A 9,797-nucleotide genomic window follows, 5' to 3' on the forward strand; every position below is an offset into this window, starting at 1 on the left:
ACACGTCTTACTGCATTGATTGCATGAATAGCGTATAGACAAAATTCATATCTTAGCGTATCTGCAAAATCATATTTTAGCTTATCTGTTACTGTAAACTTTGCCTGACATATTCCGTAAATTCCTTCGTAATCTACGAAATCTTTTGTTCTATATATATAGATATTCTATGTAATTAGAATATCATCTGATAGCCGGAAATCATTTCATATCGAAAAATCCTTTATTCAACCGTACGAAATGGAACTCGCCATTAGTTCAAGTCCCTCGGATTCCGATATGGAGTTTCACTCGAGCTCCGAGAGCAGTGTGACCGGAATGGATCAACCAATCAGCCATCATCAATTCTGGATGAATTGGGGATGGGTTCGTAGTCGACTTAATCAATGGAGACGCGAAGAAGGCGATCCCTTCCACCAACCGAATTCACATCTTGGTGAAGAACCTGAAGCACTTACCGACGAACCTGTCCAAAACACTATATTCACCCTCATTGCCAGGATATTTCACAACAATTATATGATATCCCAAATTCTGAACCTTATTCATCCGCTTGTTCCAACCGACAATCATCCCGGTGTAATAGAAGAAGCCAACGAGCTTCGCGCACGAGTAGTGGCTTTGGAAAATGTGATGCACAACTTGCAGGCATCACAGACAGCACCATCCGTACCAGCAGCACCACCAGCACTAGTAGTACCACCAACAACAACATCTGCATCACACGTCTCAACATCATAATCTATACCTCTAACATAATCATCGTTCTACATATCGTTATATATCATTTATCTTCACTGAACATGGCGATTATGTAATCTCTAAAGTCTTAGAGATTATTTATTATAGCTTAAACCGAAAAGCAAATGAGATTAATATCATATTAACTCAATAAATCCATGATTACATCTAAAGAAAATATATATGTATATATGTTTTCATAAAGGTTGTAATTAAACAAAAAAAATAAAAAATTCTTTTGTATAAACTGTTAATGGTGAAAATATTTTAACGGGTTGGTAATACCCGAGGAATATTTAGATTTCACATTAATAAGTTACACTGTACATTCTTTCAATCTGATTCAATAGTCATTTACTATCCTACTTACATCCACAGATATATGTATCCGTTCACCGCAGAATAATCATTTTCATTCAATTTCATATTTGGATTTTAACCTATCATAATCCAACAAGTGGCATAATGAAGAAAACATTTGATAAAATAAAATTTGTTAGAAACAAATAAACTAACTATGAGAAATTCTGTTAAGAATCCACGCTAACAAAACTCTAGCTAACTGTTCCTAGCTAACTGTTAATTCTTATTACATTTATTTATTGCAATTTATTTATCGCAATTTAATTCTAGCAATTTTATTTATTGTCATTTAATTTCTGTTATTTACTTTACGCACTTTAAATATCGGGACACATATATAATGTTTTGACATATCAAATCGACGTCATCTATATATATTATTTGGAATAACTATAGACACTCTATATGCGGTAATGCTCGAGTTAGCTATACAGGGTTGAAGTTGATTCTAAAATAATATATATACTTTGAGTTGTGATCGAGTCTGAGACATGTATATAATAGGTCACGACACGTATTAATTAATTTGAATATAATATATTAAACTATATTTGAATTATTGAGCTACTAACTGTGGACTACTAACATTGGACAATTAAAATGAATTAAATATTGATTATAACATATGAAACTAAACATTTCTTCAAGTTTGCCACTTGATTTCATCTTTAACCTCATTTGTATCTTAACGATTACAATCTGCGTTCAAACCTTGTATGATTCTTGAAAACACCTCAATCAAGATGATGATCCAACCACCTGTTATCCACAGTCGTGCACTTGGGAGAACTTCCGGAACCCAAGTAGAAGTTTAACACGAATCTATTATCCATTGGCATGTTATTAGCGAAAATAACTTTACAATACCTTTCCAAGGTAGCCAATTTTGTCACAGATCCAGCAAGTCAACTTCGACTTTTCAATCGTACTAGTCTTATTATAACCTTGATGTATACGATTGTCCTTTCATCATCGTTACCGGGGAACCGTTTATATATCACCACATTAGCAATAAACTTACCAACAACTTCGTTGATCTTTGACTTTCCGAAAAATCATTATATTTATTGAAACCCTATCCGCATCTTATAACGAGAATTGCCAAACCAATTACCAGGAACTAACAATCAGTATTTTGAATCTCACAGCGTTCCACATCAACAGTTATACGTATACATATAACATTTATCTCTTAGAATTATGATCTTCCATTCTGAAAAGCACTCTAGCCTACGAATCAGTTGTTTGAGTTTTGAAAAAGCTGAATGAAGCAGCAGAAACTGTAGACAACCGTAAACGACCTTAACCGTCGGAAGTTTGATAAGAAAGAATAGTATGTTGGCAAAGCTCAGAAATGTTGGAACTGGAAAACGGATTGAGCAAACCATGAAGGAGGCCGTGGACAAATCACAAAGACTAAACCTGTCTTCAAAGAATTCAAATGATTCAGTATCTGCTGAAGTCATTAACGAATACCTTGCTCCTGACTCTACACCTTTACGGATAAATCTTCATCATCGTCCATCGATATTAGAAATTCTAAGATATCATCGTATCTTTCATTATAAATATCCTCGATATTTCTAAAGATATTATCATAACTATTCGTATCTGAAATCATTTATCTTTTCGAGATATCAGTGTTACATCAGAAAGGAAACTATTTTAGTTTCTAAATTCTAAAAAAAAAATTCGAATGTAAATTATAAATGTTTTTGAAGTAGTGTTGGGAACTGAAGCATGAGTTAGTATAATATAATGACACTTGATCAACGTGATTATATTACAATAAGTCATGCTGAGTTCTAATGGAACGTGATGATTCACAGACAATAACGTCATCATGTGCCATGTTACACAACTCTTACATTCTACCTAATTGATGTTTGCAGAGGTGTATACGAGATAGTTAGATTTTTATTGCGAAATACTATTAAATACGATACAATTTTACACAAGTTATTTATTTATTTATAGAGTGGATATACCTAAACCTTGCTACAACACTTATAGGCAGTGTACCTAATCGTACAGTAGTGTAGTTTTTAGTAAGTCCGGTTCGTTCCACAGGGATCTAGCCAAGTTTAACGCTATATTTTTAAAACTATATTTGTAAATATATATATATATATATATATATATATATATATATATATATATATATATATATATATACACACACATATATAAGTAGTAGTATTATTATAAAGGGGGGTTTTTACCGTTTAATGACCGGTTTGTCGATTTTAAAACTTTAGTCGCAGTTAAAACCTAATGTAAAATATTAAAAATAAATATAACTTTAATTTAAAGCGTAAAGTAAATGACGATAATAAAATTGCGATAAATAAAAGTGCGATAAATAAAATGACAGTAAATAAAAGTGCGATAATTAAAAAGTACGATAATTAAAATGACAGTAAATAAAAGTGCGATGAGATATAAAATAAAGGAATTATGCTTATTTAAACTTCCGTAATCATGATGTTTGACGTGTTGATTTTAGTTTATTACCATGGGTTAATTGTCCTTTGTCTTGGATTATTCGATATGTCCATCTGTTTTTGTCCATAACAGTCCATCAGTCATAAATATAATGTGCGAGTGTCCTCATTAAATTATCCTTATATCCGAAGTCAAATATTCCAACTAATTGGGGATTTGAACTGTAACAAGGTTTTAATACTTTGTTTAATGAATACACCAGGTTATCGATTGCGTGTAATCCAAGATTTTACTACTTTGTTAACAATTACACCAATTACCCTTGAATGTAATCCACCCCTGTTTCAACGAGTCCATTGACTATTAATCCATCCCTGTGTCCGGAAAAATGAACAATTATTGGTATTTATAGATATCCCGCCCACCGTATTCGATTAAGCGTATGTGGTTATTTATAGATACGTCAAATTATAAGTGTATATATTAAATTAATGAGGTATCATTTAGTTAATATAAAGCCCATTAATAGCCCATAGTCTAATTTTCACAAGTGACGTTCTTTTATCCAAACCCCAATTATGGTACAAAGCCCAATTACCCCGTCTTTAATATTATAGCCCAACATCACGATTACTTCAATTTAAATAAGCATAATAATAACTTAGCTACGAGACATTAATTTAAAAAGGTTGAACATAACTTACAATGATTAATAATAGCGTAGCGTTACACGGGCAGAATTTCGACTTACACACTTACAACATTCGCTAACATACCCTTATTATTATTAATCTTAAATTAAAAGTATAAATTATATATATATATACATATATATATATATATATATATATATATATATATATATATATATATATATATATATATATATATATATATATATATATATATATATATATATATATATATATATATATATATATATGAAAGAGAGAGAGAGATTGAAAATTATGTGTTAAATTCGGCCAAAACACGTGAAATTTATAGGACCTGACCCAACTTTTGGGGCCATGTGATCGCATGAGTTTTGTTCTTCCAGGCCATGCGATCGCATGGCCAGCTGGATCAGGCCACATGCTTTTGTTTTCTAGTTTGCCGACGGTTTTAATAAATAATATAATATATATATATATATATATATATATATATATATATATATATATATATATATATATAATTTTAATAATTAATTATATATTATATTATATTCATGTGCATAGTTGACTTGTAATTTTCGCTCCGTTGCGTCGTGCGTTAATAGTTGACTCTGGTCCCGATTTCGGATTTTCGAACGTCCTTTCGTACTATTTAATATCTTGTACTTTGCATTTTGTGGCTTGTACTCTTATCATTTTTGGACGTTTCTCATCAATAAATTGAACCACTTGAATTATATCTTGTACATTTGAGCTTTTTGGTCATTTGCGTCTTCAAATCGTCATTTTCTTCTTTTGTCTTCGCACTTATTTATTTAAACGAATATTACATAAAAATAGAACAATTGCAACTAAAAGCTTTACATATTGGAAGGATATTGTTCCTAAATATATGTTCATTTGGATCACTATCAAATATCCCCACACTTGAATGTTGTTTGTCCTCAAGCAATACAGAACTTGAAATTAAATCACACTTCACTCGAATTACTTTTTTTTTATTCTCACACTTTATACATCAGTGATTTTGATACGGCGGTATAAACAATGATAGTAACGATGTGGTTTACAGTTCCACATGACTTATAAAAATTTAGATCCTTTAAGGAAATTGGATCTTTATGAAAACATTTGATCTTTTGAAAATTCATTCTAGCTTTTACCCAAGATACGTTTTCCGGAATAACCCTTCACCGGTGTTTGCAAAATGTTTTTGTGGGTTTTGTGGGCTTCAGATTTTAAAATTTTAGCTCAAAACTTGCGGTTTTGTGTTACCCACTTGCTAACCTTGTATTAGGAAAGCAACACGTCCAGTATACTTGTTCCGTATATTACCTTTCAGTAAACTACCATCCGGTTGTAAAGGAAAGTGATGAACAAGCAAATGTTAAGGCAATGTCCCATGACATGCAGATAATTATGGTCAAAAATGTGTCGGATGCAATTACTATTCTTTGTAGGAGCAATAGTAAAGATCACCCTATAGTTTTTCGGTCTGGTACAAGGTCCTGTCTTCGACCATACTATGCAACCACCGTTCTTACAGTTGACACCCAATTTGGTTCAGGTGACCTAATGAATTCCAGGTGAATTTCTAGGATTTTACGTTCAATGGTAATGAACGCATTGAAAATGGGTTTTCAGAAAGCAAATCGGTTTTAATTTGATCAAAATATTTTCTCATTCAAGCTCGAGTTTAGATATCATCGAATTCCATGAGTTTGTAATTCTCAATCTTTAAAGTCAATCTCAAGGATTGAGTAATATCAGGCTTAAAAGCTGATTTTTGATCTTTAAGGAGATTATCCTTTCTGGGGATCTGATTCATTAGTCTTATAAGCTAATTTGCACGGTGCCCCCATTGTACGAGGCAGATCCTCTCATGGTTATGATAAGTCTGACCACTTGGCGACCCTGTTTGATGCTGAGGTCCGTGGATTTCCCGCTGATTTTCGAGAAAACTTTTCAAGGTTTTTCGTAGACTCTACAACTGGTCTGGACGACAACTTCCTGACAAAAATCAAGAAGCGTGTGTCTTTTTCGGAAGACTTTACTTCCTTTTAATGATGGAATTGATTCATCGTGCAGATCCATCTTTCTTTCAAATATATATTACAGTAAATTAGGTAAAACTGATTAAAATCATCCAAAACAAAAGTACCTGTAATAATCTTGTACAAACATATGTGATATGTGTTTTAAATAACTTGGTAATTCTTCCCACACTTAGCTTTTATTTATTTTTATTTTTTCTTTGCCTTTTTATTCTCCTCTTTTCCATTTTAAATGAATTCTAACGTTTTGGGTTGTTTCTCCATTTATGTTCTCTCCGAGGTAACAATAATTTCGGTATTAACACCTAGTTTTATCGTTCATAAATATGTATAAACATGATTTTGAATTCATTTAGTTGAAAATTTTTCAAATTTTCACAAAATTTGGCAATTATACTAAGTGTAAACCCGAGAGAATTTATAACCCCTCCTCACATTTGAGATCATGCAATGCCCTCATTTGCATGAAATTAGACTATAATTATAAATTCATGAGGGTGATTAGTGTAGAAAAGTGATTAAAAATACCGAGTTTGCAAATATATTATTTTATATCACATTTGATATCTTGCGTCTTGTCGTCAAAATTAGTAGCTTTTGCTGAACTTTAATGTCAGTCTTTGAAAATGCGCTGTTTTACCATGTTTTGTACATAAGATAAACTATAAACATATAATATATATATATATATATATATATATATATATATATATATATATATATATATATATATATATATATATATATATATATATATATATATATATATAAACCTTTATTTATTAAAACAATTTTAATGAATAATTTTTTTAAAATTTTGTTTCCTTTTACTTTAGGTAGTTTCGGTATGTTTACCTAGTCCGTCCCTCGACAAAATTTAAAATTTGTCGTTTTTAAAGCGGTTGTTTTAAAAGCAAAGATTTTTGGGTTTTTTTAATTTTTTTGGTATACTTTAGATCAATAATATTAAAAATAATGATAACAAAATTTATCGCCCCACCCTCGGGTAAAGCAATTTCGGTTCCATGACCTAGTCTTCAACTTACGATGAATTTTAGAAATCATTTTTTTAAACTTAATAAAATAAAGTAAATTCTTTTTTTAAATTCACACAAAATTTAAATGCATAAAATTAAAAATTCATATAAATATCATTAATATTTTATAAATTAATTTTACAAACTTATATTAAAAATATTAATTTTAAAAATATTTAAAAACTTAAATATATTGATTTTAAAAATTTACATTAATAATTTAATATTTATATTATATATTAATTTTAAAAACAAGGTAAAAATTAAAATGAAAAATCTTTTTGGTCTTTTATCCTACTTTAATCAATCAAATATTATCAAAAATATACGCCTCTCTTTTCGGTAAAGTAATTTCGGTTCCATAACCTAGTTTTACTCCTAAAGAATTTTTGAAATATTTTGGGTTGATTGATTAAAGATATTTACACTTTAAGAATAAACGGTAAATTTTGCAGTGATGTAATAAATTTTTGTATGATATCAATAATTTCGGTTTCGCATACCTAATTTTATTGAATACCAATTTAATACTTTATAGTGAACGATTTAGCGTTTATTATCAAAAGGTTAAAAGCAATAAATAAAAACAAATAAAAACTGTACATACTTACCTATTAGATAGAATTCTCAGAGACCTGCTTTAGCTGACTCATAGGAGAGTCTTGTGATTTGGTTTTCCATAGCTACGTAAGCGTAACCTCGATTCTTCAATATCTTTTCTTCTAAACATATAAACGGTCCTTCTCTGCATAGAGTAACAAATTCGGTATTTGAATATGTTTGATTGTTCGAACATTTACCTTCGTGTGACCATTTTCTGAATTTATAACATCTTTCAAGGTGTCGTGCTCTTCTTTTTATTGCGGATTTTGATTTTCCTTTACCAAAATGTGTCTTATGATGATCTTTTCTGAGTTCTTTCCTTACTTCGTCCATTTTTCCTCTTACGAATGATACCAGTTCACTCAGAAGGGTGTCATTATTACGTTTAGTAATCATAGCGTGTAGTAGTAGACCATGGTTCAGATCAAAGGAATTCTTCATCTTGTAGAACATAAAAAAAATAAAAATTTAGAATGGAGGGAGAAGACTAGTTCTTTAGGGTCTGCTAGGGAAAGACCATTCGGATTCCAATTTCGGAAACTACACGAAAACAGAATATCTAACTCTAACAGAAATAAATATTATCCTTAAAAGACTCGAACCTTCCCACACTTAGTTAGCTGTGGTGTCGAAATTGTGATTAACTTCGTTGTCAACTTCCATTGGATCATGTATGTAATGTTTAACTCTGTGACCATTAACTTTAAATTCAATCCCATTTGAATTTATTAACTCTATTGTTCCATATGGGAAAACTCTTTTGACTATGAATGGTCCAGACCATCTTGATTTCAATTTTCCAGGAAATAACTTGAATCGTGAATTGAAAAGAAGAACTTTGTCTCCTTCTTTAAATTCTTTTGAACTTCGGATTCTTTTATCATGCCATTTCTTCGTTCTTTCTTTATAGATTAATGAATTTTTGTATGCTTCATGTCTTAATTCTTCTAATTCGTTTAGTTGACTTGACCGTAGATGTCCGGCTTCATGTAAATCAAGATTACATGTCTTCAAAGCCCAAAATGCTTTGTGTTCAATTTCTACTGGAAGATGACATGCTTTTCCGTAAACGAGTCTAAAAGGTGTGGTTCCAATTGGAGTTTTGTAGGCTGTTCTAAAATCCCAGAGTGCATCCTCCAATTTCATGGACCATTCCTTCGGATTTGATCCTATGGTTTTCTATAGAATACGTTTTAAAGCTCGGTTGGTATTTTCAACTTGTCCACTTGTTTGTGGATGATAAGCGGTTGAGATTTTATGAGTTACTCCATATCTTTTGAGAACTTTATCAAGTTGATTATTACAAAAATGAGTACCCCGATCACTTATTAAAGCTTTCGGTGTTCCAAACCTTGCAAAAAGACGTTTTAAAACGTTAACTACAACTCGTGCATCGTTAGTTGGGAGAGCTTGTGCTTCCGCCCATTTAGATACATAATCAATGGCAACGAGAATGTATAGATTATTATGAGATTTTGGAAATGGACCCATAAAGTCAATACCCCAAATGTCAAATACTTCACATACTTGAATGACATTTTGTGGCATTTCATCACGTTGGCTTATTTTTTCGGCCCTTTGACAAGCATCGCAGGATTTACAAAGAAGTTGTGCGTCTTTGAAAATTGTAGGCCAATAGAATTCAGCGTCATAGACTTTTCTTGCTCTGAGTTGAGACCCATAATGCCCTCCTGTTGGTCCTGTGTGAGAATGGTTTAAGATTTGACTGGCTTCATCCCCGAATACACATCGGCGTATTATTCCATCGGGACAACTTTTAAATAAATGTGGATCTTCCCAAAAATAGTGTTTTATATCACTAAAGAATTTCTTTCGTTTTTGGTATGACAACCCTTTTTCAAGGAATCCACATACTAAGT

The sequence above is a fragment of the Rutidosis leptorrhynchoides genome, chromosome 5, assembly GCF_046630445.1.
Source record: "Rutidosis leptorrhynchoides isolate AG116_Rl617_1_P2 chromosome 5, CSIRO_AGI_Rlap_v1, whole genome shotgun sequence".
NCBI lineage: Eukaryota > Viridiplantae > Streptophyta > Magnoliopsida > Asterales > Asteraceae > Rutidosis > Rutidosis leptorrhynchoides.